Source organism: Argiope bruennichi, chromosome 2 (assembly GCF_947563725.1).
Source record: "Argiope bruennichi chromosome 2, qqArgBrue1.1, whole genome shotgun sequence".
Classification (NCBI taxonomy): Eukaryota; Metazoa; Arthropoda; class Arachnida; order Araneae; family Araneidae; genus Argiope; species Argiope bruennichi.
Window position 1 is genome coordinate 105,797,638 of NC_079152.1, and position 20,534 is coordinate 105,818,171.

Below are 20,534 nucleotides of genomic sequence, written 5' to 3' on the forward strand. Positions count from 1 at the left end.
TAAAACTGTCATTCCGTTGAAAACATTTCTATTTCTACTTTAGATTTCAATTAATTCAACATTTTCCTAAAACAAAGAAAATAATATACTAATCAAAAGTATTTCACACATTGAAATCCAATTTTTTTATATATAAATTCTCTTGGGAGAAAATAGACGCAATTAATAAGATATGAAAATGACATGACAAACATAAATACATATGCCATCTAAATATAAATAAACACTACCATGTTTTATCATATTTGTTTTCGCCTACAAGATATACAATAGATCCTAAATTAAATTGGTGTATTTCATTGGCATATATCACATAAACATAAATTGATCCCGTTGGTTCAAAATTCAATAAAACTGAATTAATGCTGTTCACTAGAAAAAAAAATAACTTGTGATTGAGCTTGAATTTAAACAGAGAGGGATGTAACGACAAAGGCTGTTATCCCATAGGAGCGACAAAGTTACAGTTAATGGATATCAAAATACTTGAGGGATTGAATAGAAATGCTTAGATGATGTTTGCTTGCGAGAGCTTGAGACAAAAAAAAAAAAAAATTCGGCTGTTCGATGTGGAGTTTTTTCCAGAGTGCTTCTCTGTAGATTCCATATTTTGAACATTTTAACAAGATGTTGGAAATGTCGTTATCTTCGTTACATATGATGCCCAAGGGGTTGTCTGAGATATTGAGCCGGTGAAGAAGACTTGGAGTAATGATCATTTTACAAATCACCCGTGCAATAAGTTTATCTTGAACCCTACTTCTAGTTCAATTAGTGATTGTGTTAATGTCTGGCAAATCTCCGAATCAAAACTACTGGTGTGAAATGTTATTTTTACTCATTTTCAATCAGCAGTTTAAAGCTTTTCTGAGTTATTTTGAATTAGAGTTTTACTAAACTAATTTTTAAAAACAGAATGTTAGAAAGTTCAACCTCAAGTTTATCAATATTGAAAGAAAAATAAATAAAATGCTCCCAATTCAAAAAAATCTATTTGAAAAATATTTTCTTAGTTAAAAGTAGTATAAAAACTCGAGAAAATGTTCAAATACATTCGGTATGACCGCTTGTTTGTAGTTATAGGGCAAACAAATGATTTGAATTGTAGCCTCTTCATAAAACCAATTCGCAGAATTCGTAGTATTTGTAATGCCGAAGTATAAATGTTAAGAAGCAATATATATATATATATATATATATATATATATATATATATATATATATACACAACCAATCTATAGTAAGAAATAGTTTGAAAACGAAACTAAAATGAAAATGAAACAAAACAGTTTCGAAATCGCAGCTAAAAATTATTACCTATTCAAACTAAAACCAAAAAAGAACTTCATAGTATTTAGAGAGCGCAACTGCAGCTACTTCTAAAACACAGATGAATTGATACAAAGGTATTAAAATCAAGTTAATAAGAAAATCAAAAAAACCAAATAAAAATTAAACCAAAAAAAAAAAAAAGAATCCGGCCTGAAGACTTTTTCAAGGGTCACCCTCAGGCAGGGATTCAAAGAAAGGGATTTTTCTGTGAAGGAAATGCAGACATTAGTCTAATAATGATTCCTCGTGACCCGAAAATCCCCTGAAATTAGGCCCAAGAGATATACCATTTTAACAGAAAGGAAAATACAAAACAACAAATTAGAAGAAAATAACCACTACAAAGTAAAAATACAATAACAAAAATAACAAAAAAAAAAAAAAATAGCACTAAAGGAAAAAACGAAAAGATTGGAATGGTAGTTACATAGTTTTGTTATTTCAAAGTTGAATTCATCCCTTTTATTGTATATACCAACTATTGTTTTATCATTAGCAATTTCGATTTTTGTCAAATCGCATTGTTTATTAAAAAGAATATTTGGTAAAAATTATTTTATTTAGAATTGCATTGTATTATATTTTTCCCTACTGGAAAATCCTCTATTTCTGAATAAAATAAAAACTAAAATAATTTTAAAAAATTTGAAAGAGATAAAGTTGCGCAGAAATTCTTCAGTACTCTGTAACGGAAACAGCTTTAGTTTATTTAAAATAAGAAAATATTAGGATAAATATTTAAGCATTTTGCTTTTAGCATAGCATTTGTGAATGATAAAATTATTATTTTTCTGTATTGTCAAAAGCAGTGATGATTGTTCAAATTTTATAAATTATGGTTTTGCGGAGGTAGTCAATGCAAGACAAAGTTTTATGACTTCTACCTATTTTTAGATTTTACGAGGATTTTAGCACGAATAAATATTTACGTGTTTATTGTTACGAACCTGACGTATAAAATTCGTTAAAAATATTACGTTGTAATTATTTTTATAAATTTAATTTATCATTTTGAGTACAGTATTACTTTTTAAATATCAGGGAAAATGCAGAATCCTTCAAGCACAGATAAATGTAAAAGCAGAAAAGGAAAATTACTGAGTTGCGATTTTAATATTACAAATTTATCTGCATAATATATACAAAATATTTTTGAAATTTTTACTACAGTGTAAAAGACAATTCATTCATAAACTTTGCACTCTTGAGTCTCTGATATAAATTTGTAGTTTCTCTCTATGAAAAAGCAATGCTCATTTTTAATACTTGTCTTTCGTTTCTAAAAAAAAGAAATAGATAAAAAAATATTTAAATTAAATTATTATCCATTGCATTACTAGACGCCTTCGGTGATCAGCTGGTTTACAGGGAATGGTGTATTTAATTTTAGTCAAATCTTATGCAAAATTTATGGTTCATGATTCCATCAAAATTTCTCAGCATCAAATTGTGACAGACGTTAAAGCCGTTTTATTTTAATAACCTTACACCTGTTCTATTTATTACGTACAGCAAGAATTTTAATGGAATCTTGTCCCATAACATCATAATGCCAATAAAAATTTCAATGTTTCGAAAACCTATTTCAAATTACGCGTTGTCTGTTTCAGTAATGTAATTCTTCCTTTTGATTCGCCATATAAGCTGTTAGGTCAAAAAGAGGTAGTTTTATCCCCTCACCTTTCTCGTATACTTAGATAATATAGCATTTTCTTTTCGGTTTTGCATGCAAAAGTCTGGGTCTCTTAAATGGGCCGCGCTGGTAAGGTCTCGGCTTCGGAAGCGGATGGTTTCAGGTTTGAGACCCGATTCCACAGAAGAACCGTCATGTAAGCGGGTCTGGTGCACGTTAAACGTCCTGGCCAAACGTCCTCCCGCTGGTGTGGCGTGGTGTGGAGAGGGGGATGCCAGATCAGGTATCGTCCTCGTCATCTGACCGCTGTTCAAAATTACGAGGTCCGTCCCAAAATAGCCCTAGTGCTGCTTTAAAATGGGACGTTAATATAACTAAGTTAAATTAAGAATCTCTTAACTGTATCGAAGGGAGTAGTAGGACAATATCAAACCCTCCAAAGACATGGTAAGTCCACAAGTCCAAATCCAACTTCAGCGTTGTCTTATAATTTTGGTGAGAGTAAAGTGTATCGAATTTTATTTATGCATTGCGTTTCTGATAAATAGGCAGAATGATGGCTGTAGTTCAAATTTAAAACACGTCTATACATTTCTTATGTAAGAATTGTGCTCTTGCTTTGATTTATCGAGCTTCTTTGTGTTTTTTAGTTATCCCGTTCACATTCGCATGGACAGATGGATTGTCCTCGACAAATTTCATCAAAATTTGATAGGAATCTACAAATTTCCTGATACCACCATTTGCCAAATTGCTGTTCTTTAGCTTAATGTGTTTTGGGACTATTGTGTTCTCAGACAGAAGACAATCCCACAACATTCTTAAAAAAGTATTTTCCGAACTTGGGGAGGATTAAAAGATAAAAATTTACCAAAATTTTAAATTCGAATTTTTCGGTGATTATTATTTTCTCGCAAGAAGTAAAAATAATAAGCAAAAAAAAAAATTCTTCCTTAGCTTTCAACAATAGAAGAAAATCTCGAAATTCAATTTTTAATGATACAATGAAAATGTCATGAATTCCACTGTAACAATGAAATCAATTGTTGAAATTTATACAAAAAATATTTTTAAAAGTTTCGCAAAAATTCAGGAAGCAATTGCACTGCTAAATTAATATATTACAAAGAAAAAAATTAATCGTAAGATTATTAAAAATATGTATTTTGTGCAAGTGTATTTGGGAGATTATCGCAGAAAAATATCTAAAGGTGCATTTAATTTTTAATTTAATTCTCTATTTTAAACTTTTAAGAAATTACTCCAACGTGCAAATTCTTCCAAGTATATCTGTGCCAAACTTGGTAGTTCTAATTCGAATTAATTGTACGGCAGAATGCCAAAGTACATAGACGTAAATTCACCTTTATTCTTACTACAGATATAGGTTGAAATTTCATGAAATTTTGATTGAATATCTATTTCAGCATGCTTTTTTACATTTTTAGCAAGTAAAAGAAAAATATTTTGGTTGTATTTTTTTTCTATTTATTTTTTCAAAATTCTGAATCCCACTTCTTGAATTTTTTTAATATAAAAAAATGTGAAAGTGATTAAAAGACATATACTTAAAACCTATGGAAATGTTACTTGTAGCGAATGTTATTCGAATTTTGAAAAATAGTCGCTTCATAAAAGAAGAAAAAAAGAATAAATTAAGTTTATTATTTTTTTTAGAAAAATAAAAGAAATTTCAATATATTCTATAAAATGCAGCAAATCGATGATAAATTAACAATTTTCATCTATAAAATAAACTCTTAACTAACTTAATAAATGAAATAAAAATCTAATGAATAGTATCTAATATTGTAATTCCGCAAAACCTAAATTGAGAGATAAAATTCATGATACAGAGACAGATTCATGATTAACGTAGCATTTAAAGGATGAGCAGAGAAAAAATGAATAGAATACAATACAGTATGAGGTAGAAAAGGGCTTTATTGACAGAATGGCAGTTGTGCAAAATTGTATTTGGATAAGGAGAGCAATAGACAGATGTCCTTTTATAATTGATATAAACTCCTCTAACAACAAGGACTGTGGGGCATCGACTGTTCGTATTCAAAACACTATTATCAATTAGATCAGCATTCCTCAATCAACATCTGTATCTGTAATCGGTTTCCTGTATATACGAACATCCATGAGATGTCTCTCAAACTTGTTCAATCGGATTTAAATGAGGATAGAAAGCAGGTCATTCTACTCGATGGATATCCTCAGTTTTCAAGAGACTTCTTTGGCCGTGCGCTATTGTTCATAAATGCAATGTCTGAACCTATGGAGCAGACGCACTTGCGAGAAAACAACTTTATTATTGTAACCTTCTCCGGTCTCTGCACTTTGTAGAAAATATGTAGCGCTGTTTTACCATTCATCATTATACTTCCTTATACAGTACACTAGAACCACTGAACAGTCTCTTTTCATGGTATTAAAAATCAGAAGTGGTATGAAAACATGTCCTTATTCTATATCCATAATAAGAATAGAGAATTGGATGTGAGATGAAATAATGAATGGTGGTGGTTAAAGGAGAGCCCGCTTCCAGAGAAGCTATCTCCTGTAGTGGCGAGAAGTTGAGGTAAAGTAACTTGGCTTTACATGAATGCCATGGACTTTCTATGTTCTTTGGTGTGAGGTGGTTGAAGTGGAACTGGTTCTATGTGAGATGAAAACGATTCTTATTGATTAAGAGGGCATGACTCTATTGAAAAGATGTCTAGACTTTGTACTCGATACACTATTGTAAACAGTACCCCAATGGCCTGCTGTGAATGGTATGTATTATTCCAAATGTTAGGTGACCAAATTGCCAGGCCACTTTTATGCAGTCATCTGACCACATTAAATCTGTTCTCCGGTTGTCGTACGCAGGTGCTGAGCAATGTTGCCGCTGCCTGGTTTCCGGCTTTCTACCAGAAAGTAATATGTTGATCAATTATTAATGTTGCCTCCTTTGTCTGTCCATCGCTAACCTTTATTATAACTCTACCTGTACTTTTAAATGTTTTTCCAGATCAAGAAATAACAGTTCTGACAATTCCAAACTCCTCGGAAATACTCATCATCCTTCTTCCAGTTTCTCAGTTCTTCTAAAGTTCATGTAAAGACGATGGTTTCTTGAAGCCATTTTGGAATAAGATGTGTCTTTCATTTGCAACAAATGTCTAGAAATGAGATTTACCTCCTTCTTTGCCCGTTACTTTACACTGCGCACTGCCTCTACTCGTTTTATGTGCCTTCGAATCTCCTGTAATGTCGCCCTGATATTTGTACTGAGTACCCTGATATCTTACTGCTGAGTTGATTTTTCATTGTAATTATCACAAAAGCTTCTTTTCTACAAATACTACAAATAGCTGTATGAAAAAAATTACTTTGTTGCTTAAGTTTTGAACATTAGTATATAAGAGCGTTTTCCTTACCAACGAGGTAATTTTCAATTATTTCAGACACTTGATATTTTTTGTTGATAATGTTAAATGAATATTCCATTAAACAGACTGCTAAATATTAGCTATATCTATCACGTGTAATTTAAAAAGATCCCAAAATGCTTAAATGTTCAATGGAAATGGGAAAACATCGGATGATGTTTTTAATATGATCAAACTTTTTATAAACCGAAGAAAAGTCACAGTAGATGTATATAAAGAAGCAATTGTAACGACTTATTAAAAAAATTAACTTTTTTCTAACATTCGCAATCTGTCAGACCGGTCACTATCATAAAATTCTTAAATTTAAGATATTATAATTAAGAAAAAGAAAAGGAATTATTCATTGAAAGTCAATAAATTAATTCCTTTCATTTCTTTTAATGAACCATTTCTTGAAATTTTTTATCTAGAAGTAATTACATTAAGCGGTAACTACTGTATTAATAATCTAATGTTGATTTAGAAATTTCTATGTTTATGATAACGTTCTTTCAATTTAAATATTGATAAGGTAATTAGAATTTTATTGATTTCTTTCAAATGATCAAAATTTTGATTTGGAATTTTGAAAATTCAATTGGAAATAAATGTCTTGAAGCTTAAATCCAATTTTTTAAGTCATTTTCTGTTCTTTTTTTGGTATAAAGCGTTTTGTATTTTTTCTTCTTTAAAACTATTGGGTTCATTGCACGACATTATTCAAAAAAATTATACCTAATGACAGGAAAAAGAAAGCACGCAATACAGATAGCTACATGCATCGGTTTGCTTCTGTTCGCAATGATTGCTCTATATAATTTCTCATGATCAGATGGGATAGCTCATTTCACTTCAGCTATTGTGAAGAATTTTCGATTTACGCTTGCATGTTCTGCATGTGGCTTTCTAAATCTTCTGAAATTACTTCTTAGGACTTCGCATCAATGGGTTATGTCATACTCTGTATTAAAACCATCCTTGCATGTAACACTAAGTGTACGCATGATGAAAGAATGCTTCACATGATGATTAAATGAATTATTGCATGGGCCCATGGGGCCAAATGAAATCACATATGGCAAACTAAACTATGATCTTTCAACTGTGATGTGCTGCATTTTCTTTTCTTTCTGCTAATGTTTATAAGGATGTTCTTTTCATTTGTTATCGGCGCAATATTTTTGAATAATCTTCTATAATATTTGATATTGTTACGGAAGAATGTTCGCAAAATTCCGCTACCCCTCTTTTTACTTACATGAAATTCTCCTCAAAAAATTCTGTAAAGTCAACAGGTACGCTGTAGAGGTGTATGGTGACACAATTAACAGGTTCAATCACAAATAACGACGCTAATTAAAACGAAGACTCCACACACAAACAACAAGCGTACAGCCGTGACATATACAAACAATACACAAGCACTTAAAACAAACAACATCTCATAAATAGCTAATCAACCACAATAGCATACAAAACTATTATACGACTGGCTACTCAGCGCACGACTCTTTGCTTCTTCATTACTTGACTTACTTGATCTTCAATTTGCTAATCGCTTGAGCTCTAATCAATGCTTGTTCTTGATTGATTCAACTGACTCAACAAACTTAATCCAGCATGCTCTGCCGGCTTTTTATAACTTCCGATACAGGTACAAAAAGTACTCAAAAGAGCGGCATAATTCGCCTCCTATTGGCTATATCGTCAAAATACTCTGTAAGTTAGTAGCCAAACCCGGGGCTATAGATCCAACATCTATTCACGATCCAATCGAGCTGTCCATAAAACTGTCTTTCTTACGATGAAGCTAACTACGCAGGGAAGCAACATTATAGATTCTTAATAATATATTTATTTCTCATTCCCTAATAAATAGCTTCATTTCTAACTAGTCATCTTCGGTGACCAGTTGCTTCGTTTGGAATACTGATTGAATTTATTTTCAATTAATTTTTGCGAATAATTTGATATTCATTCTTTGATCTGCGAAATATTTTTGAGCTTCAATAAATAATTCGATAAGTTGCTGCCTCATACTTGTGTTGTGTACACATTATTTTTAAAGTTATTATTTGTCTTAATTAATTTAAGTCATTAACTAGTTTAAACCGGTTTGAAACAATCACGAGACTTCTCTATCGGTCTCTATCCTCGTCTCTCTCTCTCTTTCTCACACACACTATAATTTTTTTAACTTTTATTTTCAGTTTTTCTAGCTGGCGAACAAAGTTTTGGAGCTCGACCGATTTTGAGATGGAAAAATAAACCCATCGTCTTTCTAAATATCGACGCATGCGTAATCTGATAGTCTCATGATTGTTTCAAACCAGTTTAAACTGGTTAATGACTTAAATTAATTAAGACAATTCGTAAGATTCAGAGAATGTATGATTTGGAAATCAAGTTGTAACTTTAGTTGGAGATAAATAGCCAAATGGGACAACCTTCTGCATTATTTTCTAATAACCTTATATTAATTAATTGAAATTATCCCTGAACCAACAATCTTTATCGATTAAACAAACAATGTTTTAACTTGTTTTGTTTATTTTTAAAAAACGTTGCGCGAGGTAGGCAATAACACTGTCATTTCCAAGGGAAATACTACAACAGCAGATGAAAGATAATTCAAAAGCTATACAGTGAAAGCCGACTCCAAAATAAAACTACATTAGCAGACGATAGATACTTCAAAAGTTATGCTGTGAAAGCCGATTCCAAAATAAAAAAAGGGATAAATCGCCAATTTGTTGCTTACGCATTTTGGGGCTTCAACAATTTGTTGCCTTCAAATCGCTTCAAAAACCTCAAGCCAAAACAACATCATATTATCACATGATAATGAAAAAAGAAAAAAAATAAGAAACAATTTATTTGTAATAACCTGATTTAAAAATCTCGTTTTGTTGTATAACGTCTGAATTGAGTTTTTTTTAAAAAAAGATTTATTTTATTCTTACTTTTCTATGATTTTCAATCTCATTCTCTCAATGCATAACCTACATTCACTAACTATTATTATTTTATTAGCATGAAAAGTTTACCATGGAAAATAAATCTCAATTTTTTTTCTTCATAAGCTCTTATAGAAACTTTTGTTGGATGCTTCCTTTCCTATCAGAAGTTTGAAATCCTCCTTTTCTTTCTGCCAGTGAATGATTTTCTTCTTCAAAATGCCTTTCCTAAGAAACTTTTCCATTTCTTTCCCTTATTTCTAAAGAGTATTACACAAGAAAAGTTCTTAAGTTACAAAACAACTAAAGAAGAAAATGTTTTTTTTTTTTTTTTTTTTTCCATCTTGCGATATCATCTGATGGTGTTGTTCTCCAAACGCTAAGTAATATAGAATATTCAAATTCATATCCAAAATTGATTTTTCCCTTTGGCAAGAAATAATCATTTTACAGTATTTTTTAATTCAAAAGGATTACTAATTTTTATAAATTTGATCTAATATAGTTTATCATAATTATGCTAATAAGGTGAAGAGTTCGAATAATTTTTCTAATAGTATTCAAGTCTCGAAATGAAAATAATTAAAAATAATAAAACTTGCAACTAGAAATGAAAGTAATTAAAAATAATGTTTCGCCATATTTTCTTGTAATAACGAAAAAAAAGATGCTTATCTTACTATTGAAAAGATAATTTATAACAGTAAATAACACTTAATCTCACCACAATTTGTATTTCAATCTGCCAATAAACCTATTTCAGCGATGCAATTATAATTTTTTAAAATTTATTGTTATTTCTTGATGGTTATTAGATGTATTATGTCAATTAAATGTATACCATTCATGTTCTTCAAAGTTTCTCAAGTACGATATTTGAAAATTAATATCATTTAATAGAGACATATTGCTACAAATTGGTTATATTACTTCCCTATGCGCTAAGTTTCCTAGTAAGAAAGATAGCTTTAAGTGTATAAAAATGATTTCTGAATAAATACAATGATTCCCCGTTTTGGTGACGAATTTGGTGACAAAAATAAAAACCTAGAATATTCGAGAATATTGGCGATTCCATAAGGACTCGAGCTCGGAAGTTTGTTCAAGAACTTTTGTTGTCACGGGATCTATAAAAGCAGAGTTAACAAAAGAGAGGGTCAGTTAAATCGAACTGACAGACGTTGAATGAAGTTTCTCTTTGGAATATTGATCTCCTATGGGTTCTCTCTGAACGTTTTCTGCTGTTACGGCTGTTGATTGTCGATTTGCTGCTTATGTTTACAGCAAGATTGTTTTTTTGTGTGTGTGTGTGTGTGTGTGTATTTGTACGCTTCGTCAATAGTTTGCTGTTGTGAATTCGTATTTTCGTGTAGAATAAAGCGTTGTCATCCTTTACTACGCCTGTTGGACTTATCACTATCAACTCATGGATGGATTTTGGATTTCTTTCAGTGACATTATTATTTCAGAAAGATTCTGTCTGCTCTATTCATTTCTCTTATACCTCTGTTTTGTAATTGATCTGGTATTTCTCAAAAAAAGTTATTTTTAATGCAAAAGAACAGACTGAAAATTCCGTAAATTAGCAGATTCTCTGGAATTTAAAGCAGAAACTAATATTTATGCTGTACGCTAGTAGGATAAATTCAAATAGAAAAGATTAAAACTTCCACGTACAAATTTGATGTTCGCATGCTTCAATAATTTTTGGTCGGCATACTTTTACAGTGTGATCATTTATGCACGCATACAGTTAGATTATTTATTCTCCTTTTGTAAGGTATAAAGGCAGCATTATTTTTGCTATCAGAAGCAATGTACAAATATTTTAAATTGATAACGCATGAAGCAGTGGCTAAGTTTTGAAATAGGATGCTTTTTAACTCTGTATTTCATTGTGATTAATCCTTTTTTTAAGATTGCTATCAATATAAGTTTACATATTTGTAAGTTAAGATTTTTCAAAGGAAATTCAATTTAATTTAATTGTTGCTTCTAGTATCTCCCCCTTTTACATTGCTGCTGTTTAAGATATCATGATTCGATTTATTTTTCCTTGTTAAGTAGATTTCAGTATAAGACATATCTTTAATTAATTTTTAAATTAACGTAATCAACGCTTAATTTCAGAATCAAGTGCGTTACTTTTTTTCGCACTTCTGCTCCGTTCAATGATATAAAAGAATACATAAAGATATAGACAATAATTAGGGAAATGTGTAACATAAATAACAGAACGATGTAACGCTTCTAAAATAGCATACGTCAATAAATATTTGAAGTAAAAATATTTTACCGAGAAAGCCATTAAAATCAATTTACACAAAATATATAATTGAAAATTTTAGCTATTAATTTTGGCGAGCCAGCTGATTGCCAAAGATGGCTAGCTTTTAATAATAATGAACTTAATAATAATAACCATAAAAATGCTTTGAACTTTACTTGATGATTGACCTTAAAAATAACAGATTAAAAAAAAGAAGCATCTTTCCTAACTGTAATAGAAATAAGGTTTAAAAGTATTGGATGAATATTAGCCTAACGCTTTCAACTTTGTCACTTAGACTTAAAAATGCAAAGAAAAATGCCGTGCCAGGAATGTGTTTTCCAGTTAAAAATGCTTTTTCCTGACCTCATATTTTAACGCATGCTTTATAAAAATAATTGTCTCGGATTGTCACTGTCTTAATTGGGTGCGATGATTCAACCATCTAAAAAACACACATTTCACGATTTAGATTCTGGGAATTGGCTGTCATAATCGTTGACAAGAAGGACGTTCATTATTTTGATATTAAATTAAGCAAAAGCTTGGCGAAAATACTCATTTGTTTTGTATTTTTAATGCTTCTTATAAATGCAAAGTTACAGATACATAGTGTTTTAATTTGAAATTTTGATTAAAATAACATATTTTTTATTTCATTGGAGAAAACATAATTATATTATTTTACAGTTAAATATTTTTGATATTTATTTTTATTTATTACATGAATTATACCAGGCCAATATCATAACTAATCAAAATTAATTTTTGGAAGCAATACAACGAAAATTGTAAAATATTTACAAATATACTCTATCATTTTTTGCAATATTTTTCTTAAGAGCACTTAAATGCTTAATTTTCGAATTCATTCAATTTAGTAACTAATAATCTGTAAAAATGTATAAATCTTACATAAAACTTTTGAAACTGTATACATAAAATCAGATTTTTTGAATTATCTAGGATTTTCTGAACTCATCTTCTATTGTCTCTAAAGCCAACATGAGAAATATTATCAGATAAGAAAAATATGTAATCCAATTTATGTGAGTAAAGACCTTTCATTATAAAATATTATCTTCTTTTATGTTATCACGACCATGCGATTAAGATGAGATAAGAGCTATTATGAATCATTTTTATCCGACACATGCCATTTTGATTATAATCGACAAAAAATTCAAACTCGAAACTTTGACGGACTACCACTATTCAGACCTCACTGGGTCCGAAAATTATAGTTTTGAAATTTTCTTTGTCTGTGAAAACCCTAATTCCAAAACATTTAGAGCTAACCGGATGAAATTTGTTATATGACCTTTACACTAAATTCGCATATTTCTATAAAATTTTGAACTAATATTTTTAGAGAGATTCTATCTTTCTTTTTTTCCGAATACAAGGTAACATGAAACTACCTAACGAAATGAGCTATCTGAATAGAATTTTATATGCAGATTTAACATCTGAAATGTATTAAATTTGGAGCCAATTTCGGCAAGGAGTTGATCGTTTATTGATTTGTAATTTTGCATGCGTGTAAACGCAATAATTTAAAAATGCAAAGACCTAAGGAAATTCGGTATGAGATCTTGTAATTTCAATCAAGTTTTGTATCAAATTTTAATATCAATCAGTCAGAAAAAAATGCTTCCAAAATATATGTTTAGTTTTCTGGTACTTATGTATTAACGCATTTCGGCGATTAATTGTCCTCTAAAGAAAAAAGGAACGAATCGCCAATGATCTCATGTTAATAGGATCATTAGTAACCCTCCGTCAACAAATATATGCGTTTAATCTTACTCAAATACCAGTTTTTTTATTTTACTACTAATTACAGCACTTTATATGCAGGAAACTGAAAATAAAAATCTTGGCACTTGAAACATTCATACCCTTGTCCAAGATCCATAATTTTAGGCAAAATTGGGGAAGGGTATAATATTTTTATTTGAGGGTGTGGGAAAACATTTAGGGGGAAACCAATCCCTCTAGTTGAATGAAATATAGTAAACATATCTTTTAGGAGAAAAAAAAAGTATTTTGCAATGATACCAAGAAAAATCTGGATTATTACATTAATGCTATTTTGTATTCGTTGGTTTAAATTACAATGTATAAATGAGAACAGTTCGAAAAAGAATATGTAAATTAATCATAATAATCTTTGACTTCCTATAGCTCAGTGAAAATTCATCTAGATGTATAAATCCGGTAAAATCGAAGAAATTTTTATAACTTTTATAAAGATTATTTCTCATATTAAACTTAAAATTTTGTTCCAGATTAACTAGTTAATTCGTGATAGAGCAAAGGCAGAAATTCCTCATATTGTTACAATACAAATAAATTAAATTTCATAATTAAAAAGCCGATTTATGCTGACAAGACATAAAATATAACCGAAATGTCTTGAAAAGTATCCAAATGAAGAAAGAAAGAAAAATCTATATATGGCACTTTTATTGGATGGGAAATCCAAAACAGGCGTCTAAATTAGCATCAGGGTATGCTATTGAATAATGGGTTGGGAGATGAACAACGATTTTTAGCGTTTTAGATTTTTTAAAAAACGGCCTATTAATCCAAATAAAAAAATTTTAATTAAAAAATGGCAGGAATTAAAAGTCTACAAAATGAGTTTCGAACGTTATGATAGATCCGATTGCTAATTTTATAGATCAGAATCAGAGATATTCAATATTTTATGAATCAGGATCAGGTCATTATACAAGCATCGATAAGGCAGGAATAAATTTCTTTTTTTTTTCAAGTAAATTTAGAAAAATATGTTTTTATTTTTAATTTGTGCTAGAGTTTTTGGAATTCCATTTAAATACATGTTGGAATAATAACTTCACGAACATTTCAAATGGATATTTGCTGTAATTTTAGGGGGGAAAAATCTGCTTCGCCCAAACGAGTGAGTTGTCAAAAAATCCCCATTATGATGCCTTTTAAAATAGTCGAGTAAAAAAAAATATATATATATATTTTTTTATCTCTCCACGAATTTCAATCGATAGAAAAATATTTATAGACATTCGAAAACCCTGTTTTTTTTTTTTTTTTTTTTTTTTTTTTTTTTTTTTTCCCTTACAAATCGAATTTTTTAAAAAAGAAAAAAGGTTGATTTGAAATTTTTACCAGTTATTTCCTTTTACTTAACACATATTTAAAATTTAATTTTGGGGGGAAAATCAGCTTCGTCCAAACGAAGTGAGCTGTCAAAAAAATCTCCATGTCCAAATTCACGGACGAAATAAAAAAGATATTCTACAAACGATATTTTACAGTTTCAAGTAGTATTATAACATTTCATTTAAAAAGAAGAGAAGAAAAGGAAAAAAGAAAAAAAAATATGTGGTTAAATTCAAAATTGAAAAAGAAAAAGTTTTATTTTGTAAGAACTAATTTTTTAAAAAAAATATTATATTATGTTTGTAAATTTAATTACCATCGGAAAATGAATTAAGACCTAATAATAAAATGTTGAAATTTTCAGTGATTTTTTAAAATTAATAAATTATGATACCTTTTGAAATGGTGGAATAAAAAAAAAATTTTTTTTTATCGCTCCATGAATTTCAGTCGATAGAAAAATATTTATAGACATTATTCGAGGACCTAGATTTTTTTTCTAACAAATCGAATTTTCAAAAAAAGAAAAATGTTGATTTGAAATTTTTACCAGTTATTTTCTTTTACTTAACACTTATTTAACCGGAATTCCAAAAAATTCCTCGGAATCGGGGAAAAAAATCAGAAAAATATTTTTCTAAATTTTCATTAAAAAACTTTAATAAATTTAGTGATTAATTAAATTCTAGGTAATTTACCTATATTGCTCACATACAGTTTATAGAAATTTTATTTTAAACTTTTCAGCCAGCTTGATAATTTTTCATTTAAACTCGAAATTCTAATGTTTCAGTATTCTCTTATCCGAATTGTTTTCTGGATAAATATAATTGTGTTTCTGCATAATATAATTGTTATTCTGCATTTTTTTTAACTCTATCAAAGTACAATGCGACGAATATAGCTATACAACCACAAAAATTTCATTTTTTACTCCTTCCTGCAATTAATAGGAGCTCAAACAAGAATTAGTTATAGCGAAAAAGAACATGTACTAATAATTTTGCAGTGATAATGAGTTAATACCAGTTTAGTATTTTTTGTGAGTGATCTGTAACCACAAAAAAAAAAATATTAAACTGGAATGTAAAATGAAATATGAAATGATACCCTTACAATATTTACACGGTGCCTGCAGAACTTACAGACTGTAATGCAGAAATAGAAAAATAATATTTAATTACTACAATTTCGAAAAAATAAATACAGTAGTATTCTTCAATTTTCTACAAAAAACAATTATTTCCTCAACTACTTATGATTAAGATATGTAAACTCAAATAATTATAATTTAAGCTAGCCGAATAATTTATTAAATAATAATATATATTAATAATAATATTAAAGAATAATTTATTTTAATTTATTTATAACAAATATAAATAATCTAAAATAATTCTTATTTATGACGAACATTTTACAATTTTAATATCTTCAGCAGACAGTTAAAAACCCCAATCAACAGATAATGTTTCCAATGATTTAAATTTTCTTTGAAAGCTAAATGTCATTGACTTTTGGTATGTTTAAGGATAAAAAAAATCTACATTTTCTTGAAATTTAATGGAAACACATATTCTTATAAACTTATTTTGGAAAGCGTGACAAATTATTAAACATTTTCTTAGTTAAGTATAAAATTAAAATAATAAGATAAATATTAGTTATTTCAAAAGATTTTGGAATCAAAAAATTTTACAAATAAAGCTTTAATATACTATTAAAAATTTCTATTTTTTCAATTTTAAAAGAGTTGGTAAATAGTAAATACATAAAATAATAAATACCTCCAAAATACTGTTCATATTTTAGTGAAATCTGCATTTTCACAATAACTATTAATTTTCACTTTCAAAAGCTTCGTCTGGCGCATATTTTGTTATCCAATCCTTAAATATCAAAATAAATGATTACAACATATTAAAGTTGTTATAAGCGCTGGAAATGGAAATGGAAACTGCACATTTCATGATTAATATTTTCTAAATTTTCTCCGTCACTCATTTGTTGCACCATGCAAGAGAGGAAAGATATGTTGTGTGGTGTTGTGAGACTTGACAGCTTTCCAGCATGCGGTTTGTTGAAAATTTTTCTTTATATCAATAAGAGCAGACTTCCGGTCTCGATAATTACTGCCTTTTAATGAAACCAAGGTTAATATCCCAAACACTCCTGGATCCAATGAACGAACGAAAGCAGAAAATAAATTAATGAAAGATGCGTGTGCATTATATTACTACTGCAGATTAAAAATAAATGCAGACGATAATTGTTAAGATGGAAGAAAAATATGCCAAATAATTTAATACATTATTGTCCATAAAGAGGAAATGGGACATTTCTATGATTCAAGAATTTATCATGGCATCTATACAAAATTTGTATTGAAGAAAAAACGAAAGGGGACATATTTAATAAAACTGATTAATAAACCGCTTCATAAATTTAACTAAAATCTGTCTAGAATTTTCTTTGAAGTTAATATTCTTTAGCATTGAATCGACTTCTTGCTATAAAATGAAACCTCAAATAAATTCGGAAGAAAATGTTATAAGGTTTTGAAAAATGAGGTTCCTAATATTAAATGAATCATGCAATATTTTAACGGTTCTCAGACTTTTTACATATTTCTAAAATATTCTTATACTCATTATAATAATTTAATCTTCCTCACAAAATAATGAAATAAATTTAAAAGAATTAAATAATTTTTACATTTTTTTTTTTTTAGGATTGAGAAAAAAAAGTGAAATTACGATCATTGTAAAATTTTTATATGAGATCCATTGATGTGCTAAAATATTAGAATCCAAAAATTTGTAAGCACATCTGTTACAATTTTCGAAAAATTTACGAAAGATTAAAACATGTCTATTGTCAACAGGTTAGTAGCGTTCAATTTTTGAAGGCCATATGTTATCTTTATTTGCTTTTTTATAGATCCATTCCTTTTAAAACTTCAGCTTTAATGTCCATTATAAAATCTTCATGAGATAAGTACCAGTTTTATTTTCAGATTTGATGATTTTAATATAAAATAGATTTTTCTTTCTCTTGAATAAATTAGTTTTATTTTAATCACATGATATAAAATTTGTAGTATTTCATTAAGAAGAATTTCCTGTTAAAAGGAAGGATAGATACATTGTTAAAATGCGATTTTGAATAAATGATTTATATTTAATTATATTTTTCTCTCCTTTAAGTCAAGCTTTAATTATCAGTTTGCTGAGCAAATAGGTAGGATGGATGAAATTATTGAAGAACTTAGGTTCACATATTAGAAAAATTTCGAGATATCATTATTTATGTAAATTAACTAGACTAAGTGGTTTGTTTATCTGAATAAAACAATCCCCAATTTTGTGAAAATACGATAATAAATATTCGAATTATAGAATCTTTTCCTTTTTTTTCTTGTTGAAGAATAATTATTGATATATCTTCAATTTAATTAGAACACAAAAATGAATGAATGTGATATTTTTTATTTGGTAAAATTGAAAAAAATATTTTAAAAAATGATGGTCGATATTGAAAGTAAAATACTAATAATAAATCGCATAAAAAGTTTTTAAAAAAAATTAGGAAGAAATATCTCCTTTCCCCAAAGTTAAAACTGTTGCATTGTATCTTTTCGCAGCGTTTACTGAAATAAAGGCGTTAGAAAAAATTCACATTTATTGACTTATTTTTTTACGAATGCTCGAACATTACTTTAAAATAAATTACCGACATAAAGATTTTAACTAAATGCAGGTATATTGAAGCCCCTTTGTGACGCGAGACGAGGGGTATTTAGAACTGAACTGTATACTTTTGAACATTATTAGATGGTTATTAGCTTGTTCTTGCACTCTTTACTTTAAACTTCTGCGCCACACTACTGAGATAACATTGATTCTGGGTTTCGATTGAATATGAACCATGCCGATGCACACGACGTATTTCTGATTTGATATAAATTGACGCAAAAATTGACATACCAGCCTCCATATTTCCGCACAATACCAACATAAAGATACTTAATTCATGACTACACATTTAACGTGCTCCATATTCACATATTCGACCGATGTTCTATTTTTAAATTTGAGTGTCGAACCTGTGATCCTTTGATTCTAAGACCTAGACCTCAGTACCACTAAATTAACAATTGTCCGCACAAAATTCAGCTCTTTAAAATTATATTTTCTTGAAGCATATCTAAGATGCAACGAGTTGCGACATGAAATAAATTTTGAAACTGAATTTTTACCATTAACTTATTTGAATTCACATTTACGAGCTTTTAATTTTTAATAGGGAAACGTGCACGATCTTAAAAACGCGAATCTATTGTATGATAAGTCACATCATTTACTGCAGAAAAACAAACTGACTGGCAATGGAACTAAAGTGAACTCCAGAATATCACCGCAGCCTACGAATTCGATATTTTCTAACGTTTATTGTGCTTTGCATTGATGCGAAAAGTAATGACTACTACTAATGATCTGTTAGCTTATGTTTGATACCCATTCAAAAATTTAATAATAATACAAACATGCTTCTAGAAGCAAAGACAAACCACATAAAAACACAAAAGAAAATATATGCGAAAATTGATCATCAAATAACTATAATTCTTCATTGTTTCCTGTCGTTCGAGAAGTTTTTTGATTATCATGAAACTATAAAAGGACTTTTGATCAGTTGATAAAACAGAGCTATAAAATAGAAATAAACAATCGCCGTAATTTATTTGCTTGTAAATGAAAAAAAAAACCCAAAGGGAACTTTCTCGTATACTTGCACAATACAGAACCTTCTTTTCGTTTGTTCTTATAAGAATCAGCAACCCCTAAGCATTTAGCGAGCACTTTTTGTTTGTTTGTTTCTTTAGTTTTATTAACGTCCCGTTGTAAAGCAACACTAGGGCTATTTTGGGACGGACCTCGTAATTTTGAACTGTGGTCAGAAGACGAGGACGACACCAAGCGAGCAGTTGCGAAAGAGGCAGCAAATGTTCGAAGGTCATGACCATAGAGCTGAGATACTGATATATCAGCTCTATGGTCATGACGAAGTTTTTAGATGGGATTCCACTATTCCAGGATTTCGCGAGCAGTGACTCAGTGAATGTCTTTTTGCGTTTTACAGTCAGTAGAGTTGCGGTTATCTCAGTAAAGGCGGATTAAGCTCATCTCGGATAAGCTAAAAAAACTCGACTGAATAGGATTTACATTAATGGTCACTAATTAAAGAGATTAAATATAAATTTACGCATAATTTGTTAATTTTGCAATATTTTCATAGTCCTTATGATGACATTGTCATTGCTTAGAGTATAAATACAGGGAATGAAATTACTCATTTGAAAAATTCTTGATATATATATATATATTGTTTGTGAGATGATACTAAATGTTTCCATGCCACAATGATATGCCATTTTATTAGGGTTATCAGAATTACAAGTGTAGTCTCTTCTTCCTGCTCAATATGTTCAATAATTCTTTTCAATCGATCTTCAGAATCCGTAATTTTCTTCTAGTTAATTAAGGAGTTTCTCCTCTACTAGCTTTCGCTCACTAACCCTGATACTGTACGCGATGTTCCTCAGTTCCAGTTAGCAAGTTTTTAAACTACACTGGCCATTCATTCAATGCTGAAAACTTAATCATTCCATGATGAGAACAAATATTTTCCGATCGGCCTACTTCCGATTCAAAACTTTTGTGCCCCACAATGACAACATTCTTTGCTTATACCTCCAATATCTAAAT

The 20,534-nt window shown here is 29.3% G+C and overlaps 1 protein-coding gene across 3 annotated transcripts in view; it reads right to left on the bottom strand.

Annotated features, from left to right (window-relative positions):
- Nucleotides 1-20,534, bottom strand: part of LOC129962022 (uncharacterized) — a 93,781-nt gene that overhangs the window by 23,878 nt on the left and 49,369 nt on the right. The window contains exon 1 of one of the 3 annotated variants that reach the window (XR_008783872.1): nucleotides 16,554-16,808. The exons of the other annotated variants lie outside the window; for them this stretch is intronic. The gene's annotated coding sequence lies outside the window, so the exon portion shown is untranslated. Of the gene's footprint in view, nucleotides 1-16,553; nucleotides 16,809-20,534 lie in introns of those variants that run through there. 3 annotated transcript variants of the gene reach the window in all.